This window comes from Antechinus flavipes, chromosome 4, assembly GCF_016432865.1.
Source record: "Antechinus flavipes isolate AdamAnt ecotype Samford, QLD, Australia chromosome 4, AdamAnt_v2, whole genome shotgun sequence".
Taxonomy (NCBI): Eukaryota; Metazoa; Chordata; class Mammalia; order Dasyuromorphia; family Dasyuridae; genus Antechinus; species Antechinus flavipes.
Window position 1 is genome coordinate 380,598,580 of NC_067401.1, and position 25,162 is coordinate 380,623,741.

The 25,162-nt window shown below is 35.9% G+C and overlaps 1 long non-coding RNA gene across 1 annotated transcript in view; it reads left to right on the forward strand.

Moving 5' to 3' along the window:
* LOC127562624 (uncharacterized) overlaps nucleotides 1–25,162 on the forward strand; it is a 315,428-nt gene that overhangs the window by 35,667 nt on the left and 254,599 nt on the right. The window lies entirely within an intron of this gene.

The window sequence follows — 25,162 nt, forward strand, 5'->3', positions numbered from 1 at the left end:
TACGAGAACAAACTGTTCACAGAATAATAGGATTTAGAATGGAAGAAAGTTTGGGGTAATCTGCTTCAATCCCCTTATTTTTACAGGAGAGGAAACTGAGGCTTTAAGAAGGGAAGAAAGGAGAATAGCAACAGCCCTCCTGACTCAAAATATTGATTTTTCTACTACTTTCAGGTAAGAAGAAAAGGAGATGCCATCTGATCACCTGGCTTTTTTACAATCTAGTTAGGGCTTACAAAGCTTGTAAATGTGAAAAAATTTAAGAACACTCATTATAACACATATTATGGAGTAGAACTGACTGTCTCTGTCTTTGTCTCTGTCTGTCTTTCTTTGTCCCCCTCTCCCTCCTTCCTCCCCAACTCCTCTTTTCTTCTCCCTTCCCCCTCTCCTCATTCCTTCCTTTCTCCAGTGTTCTTTCTTTATCCAAGAGGACCCATGTACTACAATTTAGATCTATTTTTTTCTGCCAAAACACCAGGAACTTTCTAATTTTATCTTGGAGTATTCTGACGTTGGACAGAAATCTAGTCCAACCAATCACATTCCACCCGCGCACACTACTAAAGGAAAAGTCATCATCAGAACTCCAGTGCCTTACTAAAACAGACCAATGAAGCATTCTGTCTTTGACAAGAAACTTAAGAATAGGTTGTATATAGACATAGTGGTTTTCCTTATTGACATATTGCTTCAAGTTTATCTTTCTCAGTGCCTGGTTCTGTAAGGCTCTTGACTTAGATTCTTGCTCTAGTCTCTTAGTCTAAACCCAGGTGAAATTTGTTTCTATACTCCAATTTTCTACTTCCCTGCTTTCTGGACAAGTTGTGTTTTGGGGAATCTTCTTTTCCACTTTCCTCCCGCTCACATTATGTGACTTGCCAATGTGAGTTTGTTAAGAGAGATAATGAGTTTATTAAGGCCAATAATATCAGTCTGGCCAGATATATCCAATATTTACTTTTTGATTCTGTCTGAACCATATTTCTGCTCTAATGAGCAGAATCTGAATACAAATTGAGTTATAACAACTTATGCCCTTTGAGTTCTCAGGAAAGGAAGCCTAGTAGTGCTATGGAACTACACATTTTATATTATGTTCAACTCCCTTATTTTATAGAAGAAATAACCTCTTATAGAAGAGAAGCAGAGGGATATCTCCATGGACAGAACTAAGCCAGGGGCTTATTTCCTCTTTTTCCTTTCAGTTCTCTTCACATGTCATTACAGATTGCTGCTCTTCTGGGGATGAGCTATGATGATAACTCTTAGATACCATTTATTCATTCATTTAGCTAAACCTTTTTTGAAGCTATTTTGTTTTGAGGGGCATAGGTTTTTTATATTTATTAGCCATAATACGAAAGAAGTGAATAGTAAATACAATTGTTGTACAAGTATACATTTATCCACCATAACTTTCATGATTTCATATATTTGTTCATACCTTTTTCCTCTTTGGACTCTTAATGTTATTTTGTCCTCTTTTGAGAAATCTGACGTTCATGCCTTTGATCATATGAATTTACTTTTTTTAGTTCCATAATATATTTTGTGTATAGTTACCATGTAACAATTTAGGTGAGTAATAACCTTGGAATTGTTCAAGGGTAGAATAATGTTTTCTTTATTTCCAATACACTACTTGATGTGCCCATGCATTTTCTTAGAAATGTCAGCACATTAATAATAGCCAGCATTTATATAGCATTTTAAGGTTTGCAAAGCACTTCACATTTGTAATCTCCCAGGATCTGAGCATCAACCTTGTAAAGTAGGTTCTATTGTTATCTCCATGAAATGAGGTTAAGAGAGTTAAATGACTTGATCAGAATCCCACAGACAGAGTTTGAGGCAGAATTTTGACTCAAGACATTTTTCTCCAAGTGTAACTAATATGCTGCTATTAGACTGAAGTCTTTAGGGATAGATTTGAAATGACCTACAAGACTTTTCCTTGATGAATCACAGATATTCATTTGGAAACTATCATCCTGCAAGTATAACTTACTTCTGTGGATCTGTGATCTCAATCAGTGGAACCCATCCTTGTCTCCACAATCCATCCATATTTCCTCATCCTGTGGAATTCTTACCTATGTTCTATCACAGATCCTATACAGAAAATCTACCCACTAGAGGCCATAGTCAAGAGATGTTTTCTTTTTGTAGGTGCCAGGCTACTTCTTTATTTTTCCTTGTTTGTCTTTTATTCTCAGAGAGGACCATGGCATGCAAATGAATTGGATTTAAATGAGGGTGGGCTGTGCAAAGTCACCTGCCTCACTTTCCTCTTCAGAGCCATCTGAGTCAGTGGCAAATTATAGATCAGGATCACTGGAGATGATCCTGGGTACAGTGGGACACTTTGTCCTTTTAAAGCTGAGGTCTTTAACAGGACTCAATATCTGAGGCAAAACCCTTTCAGTGATTAAGGTTAGGTAAGAATTAAGGTAAAGAATGACCTCTTTTACAAGGTCACAAAAACAAACAAACAAAAATCCTATCTGGGAGGAATTGTTACTATTCAACTATTTCCTTGACAATATTTACCCCTTCAGGGCATTACCATTGATCCTCCCCATTTCCTCTGCATTCTTCTGAAGGAAGCAGTTCCACAGCAAAAGGCAAATTAATGATTGCATCCTGTTGATATTTAGAAGTTGATGTTTTTATTAACATTTATGATACTATGTGTGACACATTGTGCTAAGCACTTTATATTATCTTGTCAAATCCTCACTATAATGCTGGTAAGTAGGTACTATTATTATTCTCACTTTACAGATGAAGAAAGGAAGCAAATAATGACTAAATGACTTACCCAAGGTCATATAGCTAATAATAATAATAATAACTGAGGTCATTTCAGTTAAAAAAGATTCATTAGGCACTTATGTTTTCCAGGGGTCCTCAAACTTTTTAAATAGGGGGCCAGTTCACTGTCCCTCAGACTGTTGGAGGGCCAGACTATAGAAAAAACAAGAACTTTGTTTCTTGGGCCTTTAAATAAAGAAACTTCATAGTCCTGGGTGAGGGGAATAAACATCCTCAGCTGCCCCATCTGGCCCGCAGACCATAGTTTGAGGATCCCTGTATTTAGACACTGTCCGAATGCTGTGCATTAGAAACATAAAAAACAATTTCTGCCAGCAAGGAGCTCACATTTTCGCATGAGAGACAACATGCAAACAATTAGGGACATACAAGATATGATACTTGTAAAGGAAAGCGATTTCTAAGAAGTCACTAGGGGATGACCAGCCTTCAGTAGAAGGTGAGATATGAGCTGAGTCTTAGAGTAATCCAGGGATGTAAGGAGACCACCACAAACCTTTCTATTGATTTCTCTTGATCCATGACTTTTTGTTTTCTATGATTGTGTGCTGATCCAAAATTTACAGCTGTATAACATTACCTAGAGAATATTTATGCCAAAAAGACAGTTTTGTGCTGGAGATATGCTTGACATTGTTAAAAGTACTGTACAATTTTCCAAATGCAATCTATCCATCTCTTCCTCCTATTCGATTTTAGGCCCAACTCATTATCTCTCTATATTGTCAATAAAGATATGCTGGTTCAAATTAAATGTAGCCTTCAATACTCACACCAAGTTAGGACCAATTTTCTGCAGGTCAAGAGAAAGAGACAGAAAGAGACAGACCTTGGGAGTAAAAATCTCTGGTCTAGCTCTGGAATTTATTCAAACACAGCCTCTGGTCCCCTATACCTAGAATTGCTAGTGTACTTCTTGGTCCTGGAATTGTGACTACCATTCCTGTTCCTTTTGACTGATGATGAGCACTATTTTGTGCTGTGGAACTTGCATGTGAACAATAGAATTGCCAATCAGTGTCGGGCCCTGTACCTAGTACCAGCAGTGGGTTTCCCATACTCTTTTTTTTGATTAGTTGTCTGTATTCTTCCTCCTTTCCTCTTCCCCTCCCCTCCACTGTCTCTGGGCTAAGAATTCTTGAAGCCTCCACTGCTGCAGATACTATTATATAAATGTGCTATGGATAGGCTTGCCCCACAGTGTCACAGATTCTTCTATTGGCTTTCTAAGTTTTCTTATGCCTGTCTTACTCTGATCTTTTGTTGCCTCTGCCCTCCCAAAATTCAGTTTGTCAAGTTATTTTTAAAATTGTTTGGAGGGGAGTATTGATAAAATTCATCTGGATTGCTGCTTCTACTCTACCATCTTGGCTCTTAGGAGATATTTTTAAATAGATAATTTGCTTCCATGTGGTATGGTCACCTTATCTCTAAGGATTAGACCTCTCAATTGGTACTTTTCACAATTTCTTAATTCCTTTCTCCTTTTCTGAACTTCAAAGTTGTTGTTTATATCTTTACCACCTCAATTTTTTTTTGTCACCAACTCACTGAGCCTGCTAGTCATTTTCCTAAGTCAGATCACCTTTTAGAGATAATTATTGTCCCATTTTCAAGCACTCCAATAAATATTCATTCAACATCAACTATATATGAGATGAAACAATTTTATGGATTTCAGTTTTTCTGACCCCAGGTGGACAAAGAGGAAGCAATTATTACTGAAATGAGAAAACCTTTTAAATTGATTTAGCAATGAAGACTAGTCCCTGTTTCTAAAAAGTTAAAGCTCTTTAGCATATATTTTGCCAAAAAAACTGGATTTGTTGTTCAGTTATGTGTGATTTTTTTCATGATGCAACTTGGGATTTTCTTGGCAAAGATATTAGAGTGCTTTGCTCTTTCCTTCTCCAGCTCATTTTCTAGATGAGGAAACTGAGGGGTTAGATGACTTGCCTTGGGTCACACAACTAATAAGTATCTGAGATCAGATTTGAATTTAGGAAGATAAGCCTTCCTGACTCCTAGCTGCCAACTGGATAATACTTACAAATGATATCATTTCAGTAGGTTCAAAGTGGGAAGGGCAATAGAGCTACCCTACTTTGTTGCATCTTCTGTTTCACAGTCTGCAATAATCATGCATATCCTCAAGTAATTAAATAGAAGAATTTCTGTGGCATTTGTATTTCTGCATAGTGTCTTCTGTACACCAATTATTTTGATTACACACGGATTTAGAGATGGTTAGTGACTTGGAGAGGCAATTATTCATAATGGTTATGAGTAGTTTGTAATATATAACAAATAGATAACTTACAATTGATGTCATCAAGGAGGTGTATTCTTGAAAACAATAGACAACTTGGTCATGTAGCAAAAGAAGATATAACCAATAGATAGTGAATCTCCTACATAAGATATGCACCAATGGTTCCTCATGATGTCAGAGGAAAGAGAAAAAGATTCTCATTAAATTGGTTGGCTTCAGGCATGTGCTGCAACCACCTTGAATTAGAAATTTTCAGTGTGAGCATTTATACCTCAGAAATCTGCAATTGCTACTCATCAGAGGTTGTTTTGTCATGATGGGGAAAATGTAATACAGATTATACTCAAAACTGTGTCAAGGGTACATTTCCCTCACCCTTGGGAGAGCTAATGGTTAAACATTTACCGGCACATTACTGATTGGCTTCTGTGGCAAACTTAAATGGCAAACTTTGATGCACAGAAGAGTATTTTAAAAAATGTTCTCTTGGTTTTGTACACTTCATTCTGCATCAGTTCACATGAGTTTTCTCAGGATTGAGTTTTATTGCATGCCATATTTTTTCTCATTTTAAAAATTCTTCTAATTGTGAACTAATTTTGTTCTTTGCTCCATCAGATGAGTAGTTTTATTTAATTAAAGAATGACTTTCATTTGAATAATAAGATTGTTTCTTCTCTATTAAAATTTGACCACTTTTTGTGATGTTATACATTACTTGTTATATCCAGGGCCTTCTGATTTTTCCAAAAAGTATTCATAATATGCAGACAGGAGAGAGATACAGACATCACATAAATTGTGAAAGAATTTATGATTATGATATGTATAATGAACATGATAATAATATAGATTTCTCAGAGCTGCCTTTTCTCACTTCGGAGTCAGAAACTCATAACACAGCTTAAAACCATCAATCATTCTGACAATGGCTATATTCTTGTGCTGTATTGTATCTGGGTGTGATAAGTGAAGTTAATTGAGGACTACAGAACCTATTCCATCATAGAACTCTGGTTCTGTACTCTAGAGGTGGTCATGACCCTTAAGATTTGAAACAATCATCTTAAGAATTGTTGTATTGTCCTCTTTTTACGGGCTTGTAGGAAACTGCTCAAGCCCTGAGAATGATTGTATGTAATCCACTTTCCCCCTCTCTTCCCTATTAGATTTGTGTATAAAATTTTTACCTTTACTGCAGTAGATGAGATATCCTGCCTAGGAGAGCTTCTGATTTGCAAACTGTATTCTTCAATCTGAAATTCATTAATCAAACTGCCATTTGATTCTTAAGAGCCTGTTTCTGATATGGTCTGTTTTGTCTCCGATTATTCACAGGCTAGATACCAAGCTAGTAAAGTTCTATTAACATTCGTGGTAGCATCACTTTAAGGGGTAGACAAGGAGGTAAAACCTTGAGCTCACTATATGAGGACTGTTCCAGGTTCCCCTTTCTTGACTTGGATCACTCTGGTAAGGCCTGTTTTTTTTTTTCCTCCTGTTTTTTTCTGCACACAAATTGACAAATTATTGTGCTTCTGGTTTTTAATTGTTTTATTTGCTACATATGTAAATGCTTTTTTTTTTTAAGAATTGCTTACATATCTGGTTTTGTATGCATTTGGAACTGATTGAAATTAACTTATTGTGTGCTTGGTTAGGATTGTGAAATGTTTATTTTTATAATTCAAGTGGATTGCTAGCACAATTTGGATACTGTATTTGTGATGTTATATTCCTTTACAATGTACTTGTACTTGTGGATTGTGTCCTTGTATAGTTAAGTAATATTATTATCTTTGAGTGTTTGCCTTTGAAATCCACAGATATATGGTAAGGACAAAAAGGAGGTCACAGTAACTTCCTTCAACTCTTCTCCAAAATAAGCATAGGCACATGCTTGAAAGGCACTTCAAATGTATAAGAAATATTGTTCTAATTGTCCCTCATATTGCCAGAATTGTGTTGATATGACTAGTGATGACCCTAAACTTTGCTGGCCCCATTGGGGCAACTTTGATAAGATCAAATTAGAGTATTTAAGGCAGAAACTGATGAATAAGGAAACATTTACCAAAATGTGGGTTATTTCTGAATCTTATTTGCCACATCTGTCTCATTATTTGCCATCTTAAAAACGGATTACTTGAATTTTAAAAATCAAGACATATCTGTTGAGTAGAGTTCAATCTAAGGATGTTGTAGAGCTAGTCAATGTCTCAGAATAATTGATAACAGGGGCTTGATACCATGGAATTTCCATCTGTCAGCCAAAGGGAAGGATATTGGATTCATAATATAATGGAGTTAGAAGGGATTTTAGAAACTATCTTAAAGGAGACCAGAGTGTTGGAGAATTAAGAAGTAGAAGTGAACCCAGAAGCGATAGGACTTATTGATTTAGAGAATGGTTGATGGAGCCAACATTTCTTTTGCCCCCTAGGGTATAAAAAGCAATTAATTACAATTACAATTTTTTTTCTCATTTTTAGTCCTAAATTCTCTCTCTTCTGCCAGCACCATCCCCATTCATCATATACCTGTTATACGTATGAAATCATATTAAACATATTTCCATATTAACCATGTTATAAAAAAAACTCTAGCAAGAATAATAAAGAAGTAAAAAAAAGCTTCAATATGTATTCAGAAATCTTTAGTTTTCTCTCTAGAAATAGATAACATTATTCATTATGAGTTCTTTAAAATTCTCTTGGATCATTGTCTTGATCAGAGTAGCTAAATCTTCCACAATTGATTATTGTTATAATATTGTTATGACTTTGTAAATATTTTCCTGGTTCTATTAATTTCACTTTGCATCACCTTTTTAGGTTTTTCTGAAACTATTTCCTTTATCATTTCTTACAGCAAAGTAGCATTCCAACTTCTCCAATTGATGGATATTTCCACAATTTCCAGTTCTTTCCCAACAGGAAAAGGGTTGCCATAAATATTTTTGTGCATATGGGTCCTTTTTCTTTTCTTTGGGAAGACTTAGTTAAAGCTATGCAGTTTTATAGCCCTTTGGACAGTGCCAAATTGCTCTCTAGAATGGACCAGTTTCCAAATTCCAATAGGGCATTAGTGTTTCTATTTTTCCACATCCCATCCACCATTAATAATTTTCTGTCTTTTTAGTCAATATGATAGATGTAAGGTGGTACCTCAGAGTGGTTTTAATTTTCATTTCTCTAATTATTTGTGTTTTAAAATACTTTTTCATATGACTATTGATAGCTTTGATCTCTTTTTCAGAAAACTTTTTGTTTATATCCTTTGATCATTTATCATTTGGGGAAGGGAGAAAACATTTCTGTTGAGATATTTAGGGCGCTCAGAGAATAGGAAAAAAGCTAATATTATATGACTGATTATATGATGATACAGAGACCAGTCATCATATGATGGCATAAGCATACAAAGAATGTATGACTTAGAGGTGATGGTAATTTTTGAAACTCAAAGGAGGGAACAGTGATGGAGATAAGTGTGCAGGTGCAGAGGACAATGGAAGAGAGGATTTCATGGTCCTGATCTTCCATTGATAAGGCTAAATCCTTATATGGAGCTGAAGGAGAGAGAGAGAGAGAGAGAGAGAGAGAGAGAGAGAGAGAGAGAGAGAGAGAGAGAGAGAGAGAGAGAGAAAGAAACTACTTCAATATTTATTGCAATCCTGTAGGAATAGAAACTGGCTTGGTCCAGTTATCATATATATGTCTATGATTCTTGATCCTTACAGAGAAATGGGACCATAAAGGTATTCTAAAAACTCAGGCAATATTTCTTTTGGGGAGAGGAAAATCCTGCCTGAGGAGACAGAGAACTTCAGCTTCCTACCCCCTCCCAGAAACACTGGTGATAAAGCACTAAGTGGGCCAGAGCAGAATAGAGGCCCTGTGATACTTAAACCTTGCCTAATCCCTGTCTTCTGGGAGCAGCTGTGCCACATGACCAAGGAGAGAAGGGAACATTCCTTGAGAGGAAGTATGCCCTTTGAAATGGCAGAGCCAGGAGCAAAGCGTTAGTTTTCTTACCTAAATTCAGTTGTGAAACAGGTATACCTCATATACTGAGGTTTTCAAAATATTAGTGGAAGATACAGGGCACATGATGAATGAAGTGAAGATTATGATGAAGGGATAAATATATAGTATCTGAAGTTTAATTATTAATGAGAATAGAGAAGCAAGGAGAAAAAAGGGGGAAGTCACTGGAAACTGTATTTAAGGATCTGGAAATTTTGTTCATCTAAGTTTGGGAAGAGAAGAAGCTGAAGTGAGATCAGATCTAGAGTTCAAGATAGTAGTACTAGTACAATGAGAGTTTTGAGGATGTCTAGAGGAGAGGAAAAGAGGGAGATGTTGAGAACTCTTCCTCCTTCCTCCCTCCCCCACCACATAGACTACCGTGGCAAGAGACAGCAACATTTGCATTTTCCTTCTTTAACTCAGGGCTACATAGAAAACTATAAGAAGTGAACTCTAAATGAAGAATGGGAATAATACATTATTTTTATTATAATCATCATCATCATTATTATTTGCAGAAGTTTAGTCCAGTAACTGGTGCACACAGAAAAATAGATAGGAGGAACTGGTGATCTTATCACTCCTTGCTTTATTTCACCTGGACATAACTAAAAATTAAACCTTTTTCTTCCCCCTCCAAGCCTAGTGCACTTTAAGTTTTGAAATTAGCTTTCACTGATACCTTTTGTTTTTTATATCATCATAGTATTCTTTCTTTTCTCCCCAAAGAACTATTGAATATAGTGATATTTTTAAAGAAAAAAAAGAAAAGGGAAAGGGAAAAATCAGAGCAACTAATCAATGCATTGAAAAAGTTTAAAAACATATGCAATGTGAAACACCTGTGGACATTCCACAGCCATAAAAAGGTAGAGTGAGAATGTCTCTCAAATCTTCTCATTTGAGTCATGCTTGATTGTTCTAATTTTGTTATTTGCTTTTGATTTTTTTGGGTGCATTTTTTGGTTCTTTTCATTTATATTGTTACAGTTACTGTGTATATTGTTTTCTTGGCTCTGCTTAACTTTACTCTGCATCAATTTGAGTGAAACAGCAAACTGAGGACTTCTCAGAATAACAATTTGGGGTAATTGGAGACTCAGCACCAAGGCTCTGGGAAGAAGAGCAAAAGACTTGCTCTTCCAGCAGAAATACCTGAGCTAAGCTCCCCCCTTTCCCCCCATCTTTACTTAATTGCTTAGAGAAGAACTTGACTAATTATTTGATGACCTGGAGATATTCAAGAAGGCTCCAAACTAGCTGTCTCTATTTATTGATTGAGAAAGCCTGAAGTAAACTAAATCTCCTTAATTATTTTAGAAACCTTTAACCCTGCTGGCTTAATCAATTACTTACCTCTAAATAATAATCACCTTATTGTGAGGGATTATATGGTTTCTCATAAAATCATTAACTAAGGTAGATATATATAAGGTAGATATCTATAAGGTAGATATAATCTAAATCTTTGTGTTTGAAGGTCTGATGGGTATGGGAAAAATAAAATCCTTTGTATAAACGTTACAATAGAGTGCTCATATCAGCTCAAGCATCTGCAAACATTGTAACAAACTGACCACAGTAAATGTAGGCAAACACATCTGCAATAAGTCAACTCTATTGGCCTATAATATAGAATTGAACAAACTTTTGCTACTTCCATGCAAGCAGGCAGTGAAAATTAACCAGATGAGGGGAGAGGGTCTCCGGTGCCTGTGTTTTTTGACTATTTAAATGATCTCTTAGTCTTTGTAATATCTTTCTCCTCTCTCTGAGACCTCAGTGAGCAGACTGGCCGCTTCTTACAAGATTTTAATAAAGTTTCTGATCTTCACTTTGAGGAATCTCTGAAGTAGTCATTTTGAGTTAGGAGTTGCCAGGCAGCCTTCTCACACAGTTTTGGGGCTTGTCCGGGATGAATGTTTGGTAAGGGAAAGATTGTTGCTTGACTTTGGAGATCAAAAGGCACCTAGGGACCTTTTGTCCCCAAGTCTCCAGGGTTTGGTGGCGTTCTCCTCAATGTTAGGCAGAGGCCTGAAGCAGAGAGACTCAGTGAAGCTAGAAGTAGAGTGAAATCTGGTGTTTTGTATGTGTATGACTTGATGGTTCAGAAGACCTACACGGGTAGTCCAAGGTAGGCCTTTGGGAATTTGGGGATCGATTGGCTGGGTTGAAGCTTTGATTAATGATAATTGCTGTAGGAGATAAAATCTTTTGGGATTGCAGCTGATGTTTATTTAGAGTTTTAAATTCTAGTATAATTGTCCGATCATGAAGTCAGTGATCCACCATCTGAAAGGAATATACCATAAGCTACTCAGAAGAAGTTACAGGTGAAGTATCTGAGAATGAATTAGGACAATCTTGGCCTCTGATAAAGGTAGGATCTTTGTGACTCAATTTCCTAGTGGTATTCTTTTGAATAAGAACCCACCTGATTATTTCTGAGTCTAGCTTAAGATATAATTGTTAAAATTAGGATAGGTACCCGAAGTAAAACTGCTTTAAGTAAATCATGTCCCTGATTTTTCCTCTTAGAAAATATCTGTAATCAGAGCAAGTGCTCAGAGGAAGATATAATAGATACGTATATGTAGATATTTTAATTTGCAGCCCAGCTCTGGAGGACTTCTGATTGCTGTTATAACATCTTTTAACTCTTTTTAAATTCTGGGGCATTTCTTTATCTAAAGGCCTACTTCACCCAAATATTTGGGACCACTACCATTTTCCCTTTGTTCATTGAAAAAAAACAAATGGAAATCAAGACTAGGTTCTTGGAGTCTCTAGAATCTCAACCCTGGACCCTTTACTTACTTATCAAAGAGCTATACTGACTCCAAAATTCATTTATGTTTTGCATGATCATGGGGGAATTATATAGAAAAGAAGGGAATTTTTGATAGTCAAACAGTTCTCCATTAAGTATGCAGAGAAGCATTCTTTGGTATCTATTCTAGGGAAGCTGTTTGGAAGAGAGACATTTATGATAACCTCATTTCCTCCTCCCCCTCAGCCTTCTTCTGGGTGGGTTTCCTGGTTACTGTCCCTAGTAACATATATTAGCTTTACTTTTATTTGTTCTTTCCTTTTGTTCATATTTAGTCCTTGTATTTTAATTATACTTGTGGAAGTTGCTTCTTCCAGACTCCGAGCCATGAAATTCCAACCTCTTGGTCAGCCTCAAACCCCTTGAGACTTGATTCTGACATTCAGCACCAGACGCTGCTGCTGCTGCCCCCTTCAACTCACTCATCTCCCCTCCTCAGTCCGGACCCCACTGGGTAGAGCCAGCTTTATGCCCCTTGTCAGCCTGAAGCAGCTCCAGAAGATGATGAGACTTTTGCCCTCTTTTCCTAAGTGAGTCTGAGTCTGCACTGTTTGAGGTGAGGGATGATGTGACAATGGCCCTGAGGCCCCCAAGAAGTGCTGTAGTTTTAAGGCTGCCAGATGCCAATCTGTTCTGTGATGACTGTTTCCAGGACAGATACTAGGAGCTGATGAAAGTGGGGTCTGATTCCTGCTCATTATTTTAAACTTGTGAGATTGTTACAGGAATTCTAGCAAAGATGAGAAGTCCTCATGTTCATGAGTGAAATGGGAAATTGAGGATTTCTCAGAATAACAACTTTGGGTAATTCAAAACTCAGCACCAAGGCTCTGGGAAGAAGACCAAAAGACTTGCTCTTCCAGCAGAAATACCTGAGCTAAACTCCCACTCCCCCCCTACCCCCCACCCCCCACCCCCCACTACCTTTACTTAATTGCTTAGAGAAGAACTTGATCAATTATTTGCTGACCTGGAGATATTCAAGAAGCCTGCAAACTAGCTGTCTCTATTTATTGATTGAGAAAGCCTGAGGTAAACGAAGTCTCCTTAGTCATTCTAGAAACCTTTAACCTCCCTGGCTTAATCAATTACTTACTTCTAAATAATAGTCTCCTTATTGTGAGGGATTATATGGTTTCTCATAAAATCATTAACTAAGGTAGATTATATATATATAGTAGATATAATCTAAATCTTCATGTATGAAGGTCTGATGGGTATGGGAAAAATAAAATCCTTTGTATAAATGTTACAATAGAGTGCTCATATCAGCTCAAGCATCTGCAAACATTGTAACACACTGCCTACATTTACTGTGGTCAAACACATCTGCAATAAGTCAACTCTATTGGCCTGCCTAGAATCAAACAAACTTTTGCTACTTCCATGTGAGCAGGCAGTGAAAATTAACCAGATGAGGGGAGGGGGTCACGGGTGCCTGTGGTTTTTGACTATTTAAATCATCTCTTAGTCTTTGTATTTTCTTTCTCCTTTCTCTGAGACCTCAGTGAGCAGACTGGCCACTTCTTACAAGATTTTAATAAAGTTTCTGATCTTCACTTTGAGGAATCTCTGAAGTAGTCATTTTGAGTTAGGAGTTGCCAGGCAGCCGTCTCACACAAGTTCATGCAGATCTTTCCATATTCCTCTGTGTTCATCACATTCATCATTTCCTACAGTAGAGTAGTATTTCATTGTATTCCTTTATGGCAACTTGGTTTAGCCTTTCTCCAATCACTGGCACCCATTTTTAATTGTCTTTTTTCATTCTATTAAAGACATTTGACACACCTAATCATATTTCCCACAAACACCTGTCTTATTTTTCACAAGACCCTATTCACATGTTTCCTGTTATCCCTTTGTTCATGGCATGAAGATGTAGGACACTGGGAACCATAAAGAAGAGAGTGACTTTTCCTATTGCAGGGCTGGAATCTCATTAATGCCAGCTTCTTGTTAGAGATTTTCCCTCTCTAATTGAGAGTATTATCATGAGAGCCATCCTCTAACTGTATTTCCAAGGACAGAATTCCTATGAATGCAGGCCACTATTTTTCAAAATTTGCTTCATAGATATGAGCCCAGTAGTGACCAGTAGTTATATTCAAAAGGCCTTTTAAATATAGCTGAGGGTGATTGAATTTTGCATTAAAGCTTTTGGCAGGAATTCATTATCTCAAGATCCAGTGCTTCTGAATAGGTAGCAGGATAGTTAATAGAAGGCTATCCTTCCATGAGCCTTCTATCTGAAAATCAAAGCTCCAGAATGTCCTAAATGGAGCCCCTAGTATGGTAAACAAACATGTCAAACTACTTGCTAAGGTGCTTGATAGCAAAAGCTATAGAGAATTAAGGTCTTTGTTTCAACAAACAAGGGAAAGGAATATGTTTCTATTATATTCAAAGCTCAAACTATATTTTTGCTTCTATATGTATGTGGAAATGCAGGCTAGCCTCCCTAAATAAAAAAAAATGAAAGAGCACTAGAAATTAGTTAGCAAGGAGAATGAATTATTTCATGAAAGAATGAAAAATGTCCTGCCAGAGGAAAATAAAGATGGAAAGATTTCCACTATAGGTAACCATACTCAGTAAGTCCTCATTTGTGAAGGGAATCTTTATAACTTTAGAATGTAAGCTCTTTGAGAATAGGAACTGTTTTTTGCATTTCTTTATATTTCTGGCACTTAGCAGAATGCCTAGTGTAATACTTTTTGATTGATAAAACAATGAAACTTTGAGAAGAGTTGTACTGAATTGTTTTAAATATTAAATCTAAAACTTCCATGTTGATTTATAATGCATAATTCTAGATAAACTTTACTACCACATATTGTGGATATTTTATTATCATGTTTCCAACAAAAATTCTGGTATATATAACCATTGACCTCTTTCCTCATTCCTATTCACCGTATGTCTTTTATACTAACTTAGAATAAAAGAAAATTAGGAAACAGTAGTAATCCAACAAATGCTTATTGAATAGAGTTGAAATTAATAAACTCTCAACAGGGTGTGGAGCACTGGGAAACTTGTACTAAATTCAAAAGCTTCCTTAGGAATTCTCAGAAGCATTCACTTAAGAGCAAACATGTTCCAATCATCATCCTCTGCTAAACCTTGTTTTTCTGTTTTCAAGTTTGCCTTAGTCATTAAAAGAAGGATGGTTTTCCTAGGGAAAAATTGTATCACTACATAAAGCCAAAACACTGGTTGAGAAGACTGAAAGAGTAAAAATTGTGTAAAGAGATAAAAGATAGGGGTGGAGGAGAGGACAGAAGGACAAAGACACCCAGCAGAGTATGAGGTCAGAACAGAGGTGAGAAGTAGAACTGGAAAGAATTGGCTGGCCTGGGCCTCTTTACTAAATGGAGGCCCAGGGACCAGCCTGGGAAATTCCCAGGGTGAGATGGCCTTAGAGTAAGTTATTTAACCTCTCAGATTCAATTTCCTTATCTGTAAAATGGAGATAATAATAGCACTTCCCTCACAGAATTGTTGTGAGGATCAAATGAACATTTTAATGTACTTTGCAAACTTTAAGATGCTATGTAAATGTTATCATTAATATATCAATTGTAGATTTTATATTTTATATAATTTGTTATAATTATAATACATGGATATAACATAGCTAGTTAAATATTTTCTTCATTATATCAAAATTAGTAACTATCCTAAGTGGCAACAGTGGGAAATACAGCCTTTGTAAGTAGTTTTTCAATCAAAGGAAAGGAAAACACAATATAATAATAATAACTAATGATAATAAGAATGATATCTGACTATGTTCACAATTTACCATTCTGCATATATTCCTCAGATAATTTATTTATTACATTGTGAATTCCAAGTCCTCTCCTTCCCTACTTACTTGTTATAGAAAGCCATCAATTGATATAGATGTGTATGTGGAAATATATAATTCCTACTTCCATATATCAGTTCTTTCTCTGGAGGTAGACAGAATTTTCTTTCATAAGGCCTCCAGAGTTAATGTAAATGACTATATTATTCAGAATAGTTTAGTTATTCACAATTACTCTTTGAACAGTCTTGATGTTACTGTATTTTTCCCAGATGGAGCATCTCCATAGTCAAGCTTGGCCCTAATCTTTCATTTTATGTGCTAATTAATTCATGCCCTGTTCTCCAGATCTGGTTTGCTAGTCAGAAGCTTTTTCTTCCTTATAACATATTTCAAGGAACACTCTAAATCTGGTGTTTGCAATTCTTTCACTCTTTTGCACAACAAAACATATAACTTATAACAAAGCATAAAAGCTTGAAAGGTCCAAGCTTCCTTTTGCCTTTTTGTAAACTTTGTAATTTACAATTGCAAATCAAACTTATATTACAGCTATATCAAGGAATCCCCCTAAAAAAAAATCTGTTCTCTGGGTTACAGTTCATGTGCCAAGTTTTGAAATGGATTATCCTGGGAAGATAACAATTAACATTGGGTAAAAATCATCATAGAATAAAAAAGTAATTTGCTAAGTTCTTAGGCACTGTTTCTTTGCTTTTCCTGAAAAAAGGAAAGCACCAAGTGCTAGCTACCTCCCATTTGAAGTCAGATTTTCATCTTTGTTTACCAGGAAAAAGGAAAAACCTTCAAAAAATTTGAGGAAACTTAAATTAGCAGACTACTCTTTCATCATAAAAACCAAGGAGCCAGACCACTTTCGTTGTTGAGGGCAAATGTTTGCACTTCACCAGAGGTTTGGTCTCTTTCTTCACCACCGGTCATCAGTCTGCCTCCATAGAATTTTGTAGCGATATTTGAAAAGAATAAAACTTAAAATACAGGATTGATATTTGCCTTGTTTTTTTTCTCTTTAGACCTTCTGAAGATTAACAATAAACACGAATCTGATCCATAATTATTATAACTGGCAAAGTATTTATATTCTGACCTTGTTTTGGTTTTTTAATTTAAATTTATTTTTTTTCAGTGAACAAAAATCAATCTTCTTCCTCCACCCCATCCTCATTTAATGAGAAAAAAACCAACAGTCTTCAGAACAAATTTTCATAGATAATAAAACAAATTCTAACATTGACCATGACCAAAAAGTTTGTCTTAATCTGTAGCCTGAGCTTATTACTTCCATGTCAGGAGGTGATACAACGTCTTTAATGACTTGGCAAATATAGAGAGTCTGTGTTTTCTGACTCTTTCTGTCATTCTCTGTGTCTCTTTGTCATTCTCTGTGTTTCTTTGTCATTCTCTGTTTCTTTTTCTCTTTCTCTCCTCTTCCCCCCTCTCTTCTACCCTCTTCTTCATCAAAGTAGTGTTAGGATGGAATAGGAAGAAGACAAGAGAGATAAAAAGAAGAGAGATGCATACTTCAGGTGAATGGTTGTCCACAAAATCCAGAGGGAGTAAATGTAAAGGAGGGTAGTTGGGTCCAGATTACCTATATATCCCTGTTTAGTCCCTGAGCAGGTGACAAATTGACCCCAACACTTAGGTCTCCAGTCTCTAAGCTAAGAATTGCCCCAGCCTGCTCATAATGGTTGCAACAAAATAAGTATGATGAAAATTGTGCAATCTTTCATGAAATTAGTTACATTCTCATTTTCTACGCCATTCCCAGATTTTGGGAATTAAAGGAATCATTCATGAACCAGCCAGAGCAGCAATGCTTAAAGTGATAGACCATTATTAGGAAGCATTTTGATTCACAGGACAGAAGGTTTAAGGCCTAACTATAATGTGCCATAATTTGCTCCCATGGGGTGGGAGTCTGGGAGCAGGGAGAGATAGCCATAGCCAAGGGGGCAGTTGGATTTTCAGTATAGTCAGGTGAAGAAAAGTCCTCAAGGCAGGGAGTCCAAGATGGTCTTAGAGGGAAGGTGATTTCAAATTCAATACCCCCCCTTTTGTAGTTGTTTGTCACACTTTCTGGTGGATATAGAGTACAGGTGAAGGGCATAGATTTTTCCAGAAAGGGAGTGTGTTCTCCTTTAAGCATGTTAAATTGATTTCTATTTGTGATGTTCAATAAGGATTACCTGGAAAAGGTTGAGTGCAAAGTTGTGGGTTGGAGATTGTCCACAGAGGGCAGGGTATAGATGTTGAGGAAGAAGAGGGACTATTTGGTAAAGGGGACTAACAACTGTGAGAGACATTAAAATGCCCAACCTGGAGAGAATTGCTTGTTACAATTTTTGCAAGTTTTTATGTTTCGTATATGTATGCTTCAATTTTTTTTTTTTACCTTTTTATACTTAAGTTCTATGTTTAAAGATCAAATTTTCTATTCAGCTCTGATCTTTTTATAAGAAATAAATGAAATTCACCTTCATCATTGAATGTCCATCACCTTCCCTGAAAGATAACACTCAGTTTTATTGGATTTGATTCTTGGCTGCAATCCAAGTTCCTTTGCTTTTCGGAATATCAGATTCCAGGTGCTTTGATCCTTTAAGGTGGAAGCTTCTAAGTCCTGGGCAATCCTGATTGTGACTCCTTGATATTTGAATTGTCTCTTTCTAGCTGCTTGCAACATTTCTCCTTGATCCAGTAATTCTGAAATTTAGCCACAATATTCATTGGAGTTTTCATTTTGGGGTTTCTTTCAGGAAGTGATCCTTGAATTCTTTCAATGGCTATTTTATCCTCTGGTTTTAGGGTACCAGGGCAATTTTCCTTAATGATTTCCTGAAAGATGATATCTAGGCTCTTTTTTTAAAAATGGTTTTCAGGAAGTCCAATAATCCTTAGATTTTTTTCTTGTAGATCTATTTTCCAAGTCAGTTGTTTTTCCAATGAGGTATTTTACGTTTTCTTCTATTTTTTTCCATTTTTTGGTTTTGTTTGACTGATTCTTGCTATCTCATTGAGTCATTAATTTCCATTTGTTCAATTCTAATTTTTAGTGAATTATTTTCTTCAGTTATCTTTTTTGTTCCTTTTGTATTTGGCCAATTGAATTTTTAAGTGAATTGTTTTCTTCAATGGATTTTTTCCCATTTCACAAATTCTGTTTTTCAAGCAGTAGTTTTCTTTTTCCAGGTAAGGAGTTATATCCTTTTTTCATTTCACTAAATCTATTTTGTAAGGAGTTTTCCTCAAATAATTTCTGTGTTTCCTTTTCCAAATTCTCCTGCAATATTCTCATTTTCATTTCCCCATTTTTCTTCTAACTCTCTTTTAAGATCCTTTTTGAATTATTCCAAAAGTCTTGTGAGATGCAAATCAACTCATAAAATCCTTTGGGGCTTCATCTGGAGATGATTTGCTTTTAGTGTCCTCATAGTTTGAGGTCTGTTCTTCTCTTTCTCCATAAAACTATCCATGGTCAGAGGTGTTTTTTTTTTTTTACCTTTTTATACTTAAGTTCTATGTTTAAAGATCAAATTTTCTATTCAGCTCTGATCTTTTTATAAGAAATAAATGAAATTCACCTTCATCATTGAATGTCCATCACCTTCCCTGAAAGATAACACTCAGTTTTATTGGATTTGATTCTTGGCTGCAATCCAAGTTCCTTTGCTTTTCGGAATATCAGATTCCAGGTGCTTTGATCCTTTAAGGTGGAAGCTTCTAAGTCCTGGGCAATCCTGATTGTGACTCCTTGATATTTGAATTGTCTCTTTCTAGCTGCTTGCAACATTTCTCCTTGATCCAGTAATTCTGAAATTTAGCCACAATATTCATTGGAGTTTTCATTTTGGGGTTTCTTTCAGGAAGTGATCCTTGAATTCTTTCAATGGCTATTTTATCCTCTGGTTTTAGGGTACCAGGGCAATTTTCCTTAATGATTTCCTGAAAGATGATATCTAGGCTCTTTTTTTAAAAATGGTTTTCAGGAAGTCCAATAATCCTTAGATTTTTTTCTTGTAGATCTATTTTCCAAGTCAGTTGTTTTTCCAATGAGGTATTTTACGTTTTCTTCTATTTTTTTCCATTTTTTGGTTTTGTTTGACTGATTCTTGCTATCTCATTGAGTCATTAATTTCCATTTGTTCAATTCTAATTTTTAGTGAATTATTTTCTTCAGTTATCTTTTTTGTTCCTTTTGTATTTGGCCAATTGAATTTTTAAGTGAATTGTTTTCTTCAATGGATTTTTTCCCATTTCACAAATTCTGTTTTTCAAGCAGTAGTTTTCTTTTTCCAGGTAAGGAGTTATATCCTTTTTTCATTTCACTAAATCTATTTTGTAAGGAGTTTTCCTCAAATAATTTCTGTGTTTCCTTTTCCAAATTCTCCTGCAATATTCTCATTTTCATTTCCCCATTTTTCTTCTAACTCTCTTTTAAGATCCTTAGAGGAAAATCAAATTGTTAGTCTTAAAAATGAAAAGGGAGAACTCACCACTAACGAAGAGGAAATTAGAGCAATAATTAGGAGTTACTTTGCCCAACTTTATGCCAATAAATTCGACAACTTAAATGAAATAGAAAAATACCTCCAAGAATACAGCTTGCCCAAACTAACAGAGGAAGAAGTAAATATCCTAAACAGTCCCATCTCAGAAAAAGAAATAGAACAAACTATCAATCAACTCCCTAAGAAAAAATCCCCAGGACCAGATGGATTTACATGTGAATTCTACCAAACATTTAAAGAACAATTAACTCCAATGTTATATAAACTATTTGAAAAAATAGGGATTGAAGGAGTCCTACCAAACTCCTTTTATGACACAGATATGGTACTGATACCTAAACCAGGTAGGCTGAAAACAGAGAAAGAAAATTATAGACCAATCTCCCTAATGAATATTGATGCTAAAATCTTAAATAAAATATTAGCAAAAAGATTACAGAAAATTGTCACCAGGATAATACACTATGACCAAGTAGGATTTATACCAGGAATGCAGGGCTGGTTCAATATTAGGAAAACTATTAGCATAATTGACTATATCAATAACCAAACAAACAAAAACCACATGATCATCTCAATAGATGCAGAAAAAGCATTTGATAAAATCCAACATCCATTCCTAATAAAAACACTTGAGAGCATAGGAATAAATGGACTTTTCCTTAAAATAGTCAGGAGCATATATTTAAAACCATCAGTAAGCATCATATGCAATGGGGAAAAACTGGAACCTTTCCCAGTAAGATCTGGAGTGAAGCAAGGTTGCCCACTATCACCATTATTATTTAATATCGTATTAGAAACACTAGCCTCGGCAATAAGAGTCGAGAAAGATATAAAAGGAATTAGAGTAGGCAATGAGGAAACCAAACTATCACTCTTTGCAGATGATATGATGGTATACCTAGAGAACCCCAGAGATTCTACCAAAAAGCTATTGGAAATAATTCATAATTTTAGCAAAGTAGCTGGCTACAAAATAAATCCCCATAAATCCTCAGCATTTTTATACATCACCAACAAAACCCAACAGCAAGAGATACAAAGAGAAATTCCATTCAGAATAACTGTTGATACCATAAAATATTTGGGAATCTATCTACCAAAGGAAAGTCAGGAATTATATGAGCAAAATTATAAAAAAGTCTCCACACAAATAAAGTCAGACTTAAATAATTGGAAAAATATTAAGTGCTCTTGGATCGGCCGAGCGAACATAATAAAGATGACAATACTCCCTAAACTAATCTATTTATTTAGTGCTATACCAATCAGACTTCCAAGAAAATATTTTATTGATCTAGAAAAAATAACAACAAAATTCATATGGAACAATAAAAAGTCGAGAATCTCAAGGGAATTAATGAAAAAAAAATCAAATGAAGGTGGCCTAGCTGTACCTGATCTAAAATTATATTATAAAGCAGCAGTCACCAAAACCATTTGGTATTGGCTAAGAAATAGATTAGTGGATCAGTGGAAAAGGCTAGGCTCACAAGACAGAATAGTCAATTATAGCAATCTAGTGTTTGACAAACCCAAAGCCCCTAACTTCTGGGAAAATAATTCATTATTTGATAAAAACTGCTGGGATAATTGGAAATTAGTATGGCAGAAATTAGGCATGGACCCACACTTAACACCATACACCAAGATAAGATCAAAATGGGTCTATGACCTAGGCATAAAGAACGAAATTATAAATAAATTAGAGGAACATAGAATAGTTTATCTCTCAGACTTGTGGAGGAGAAAGAAATTTGTGACCAAAGATGAACTAGAGACCATTACTGATCACAGAATAGAAAATTTCGATTACATCAAATTAAAAAGCCTTTGTACAAATAAAACTAATGCAAACAAGATTAGAAGGGAAGCAACAAACTGGGAAAACATTTTCACAGTTAAAGGTTCTGATAAAGGCCTCATTTCCAAAATATATAGAGAACTGACTCAAATTTATAAGAAATCAAGCCATTCTCCAATTGATAAATGGTCAAAGGATATGAACAGACAATTTTCAGAGGATGAGATTGAAACTATTACCACTCATATGAAAGAGTGTTCCAAATCATTATTGATCAGAGAAATGCAAATTAAGACAACTCTGAGATACCACTACACACCTGTCAGATTGGCTAAGATGACAGGAAAAAATAATGACGAATGTTGGAGGGGATGCGGGAAAACTGGGACACTAATGCATTGTTGGTGGAGTTGTGAACGAATCCAACCATTCTGGAGAGCAATCTGGAATTATGCCCAAAAAATTATCAAAATGTGCATATCCTTTGATCCAGCAGTGTTTCTATTGGGCTTATATCCCAAAGAAATACTAAAGAAGGGAAAGGGACCTGTATGTGCCAAAATGTTTGTAGCAGCCCTGTTTGTAGTGGCTAGAAACTGGAAAATGAATGGATGCCCATCAATTGGAGAATGGCTGGGTAAATTGTGGTATATGAATGTTATGGAATATTATTGTTCTGTAAGAAATGACCAGCAGGATGAATACAGAGAGGCTTGGAGAGACCTACATGAACTGATGCTAAGTGAAATGAGCAGAACCAGGAGATCATTATACACTTCGACAACGATATTGTATGAGGACATATTTTGATGGAAGTGGATTTCTTTGACAAAGAGACCTGAGTTTCAATTGATAAATGACGGACAAAAGCAGCTACACCCAAAGAAAGAACACTGGGAAACGAATGTGAACTATCTGCATTTTTGTTTTTCTTCCCGGATTATTTATACCTTCTGAATCCAATTCTCCCTACGCATCAAGAGAACTGTTCGGTTCTGCAAACATATATTGTATCTAGGATATACTGCAACATATCCAACATATAAAGGACTGCTTGCCATCTAGGGGAGGGGGTGGAGGGAGGGAGGGGAAAAAAAAATCGGAACAGAAATGAGTGTCAATATAATGTAATTATCAAATAAAAAATTAAAAAAAAAAAAAAGAAAATAAAAAGTTATTATTAAAAGAAAGAACATAACACAGAGAGACATATACACAGAGACAGAGAGATAGCAGAAAAGATAGGAAGAGAGATAAATGGAGGGAGAAAAAGGAAGAGAGGGGGAAAATAAAGAGTGAGGGAGAGAGATAAAGGAAGAGAGATAGAGACCCAGAGAGAGAGAGAGACAGACAGACAGACTAAGCACAAGCACATTTATTAATTACTATGTACCAAACACTATCTTAAGTTCTGGAGATACCAAAAAAAAAAAAAACCCAAAAACAAAAAAAACCCAAAAACCAAGCAAGACAGTCTTTGCCCTTAAAGAGCTTAATTTCTAATGGGAGAAGACAATACCAAGAAAGAAGCTGGAAGTGGGTAAGGGAGATTTATCTAGGTATGGGGGAGACAGCAGGGAATGATACAGAGGCCTGGGTTGCAGTATGATCAGGCAAAAGATTACCTATTAAAGTTGAGGAAAAGAGAACAGAGGAGATAGGATAGAAAAGAGAAGATGGTGACTAAAGAATAAAAGGCTTAGGATGAAGATTAACTTCCTTCTTAGAGGCAACCACTTCTTACAGCCAAACTTCAAAAATATCCAGACTGAAGAAGATGAAGATGGGATGAGGTACATGAAGACCTACAACATTTATCCAGAGAAATGGAGGCTAAACTATGTAGGTTGATACGTAAGGCCCCAGACTGATTTAGGCAGGCAGATACAGGCTGAAATTTGGCAATGATAGAGTGGACTAGGACTTGATGTTTGGGACAGAAGTAAAATCCAAGATATTCAAGGGAGAAAATGCAGGTGTGATCTAGAACAGATGATCAGGTACAGAGACATAGAGTCTGGAAACAGGCACAACATAGGGAGCCAAGTCAACCCTGATCATGTGACACAGATGTATGGACTCTGAAGAAATTAGAAAGGATGTGAAACATCAGAGAAGCTGAAGTCAGACAGCTATGAGGTATCTTTCAAAAGGAAAAGTGGTGCTAATGGGAGTTTGTTGTTAAGTATCACCTTTTAACCAAAGAGATCAGAATCCAGTGCTAGTGAGATCCAAACCCGGTTAGTCAGATGTTTATGGATCTTCTGCAGAAATATTTTCAACTTCTTTGGGCGCTCTATCTGAAACAGTGTTGTTGTCCTTAGGGCAAATGGAAGGCTTAACCAGTGCCTTTATGGTAGGGGACTCTTCAAGGTCCCCTAAGTTCCACAAAGTTAATAGAATTTCAGAGCTACAGTGTACCATCCAGTCCAACCTATTTATTTTATAGATGAAAAATGATGAAAAAACTGAATCCAAGATAGATGAAATGCCTTATGTAAAATGTCATTTTCCCCCATAAAATCAAGAAGCTTAAGATATCATCGCAGAAAAAAACTAATATAAAACATTTATTCATTCATTCAGCATATATTTATTTTGCAGTTACAACAATAATTCCATACTGGTTTCAGTCAATTGCTAACAAGCATTTATTCAGTGCTTTGCTTAGTATAACAGGCATTACTCTAAGATTTAGGAATATAAAAGAAGGCAAAATTAGTCCTTGCACTCAAGAAACTCCCAGTTGGATAGTGGAGAAATCCTGTAAATAAATAGACACATAAAAAATATTATACTGAGTAGATGGAAGGTAACCCAGGAGAGAAGGTACTAGTCTCTAGGGCATGTGACGGGCTGCAAAGGGCTCATGAAGGAGGATGAATTTGAGCTGAATGATGAAGGAAGTCAGGGAAGCTAAGAGGTGAAGGTAAACAGAGAGAGCATTACAGTCACAAAAATAGTTATTCTAAAAGCATGGAGAAAAAGGGAGGGAGTGTTAAAAGTGTAAAGAGCATCAGGACAACTGGATTATAGAT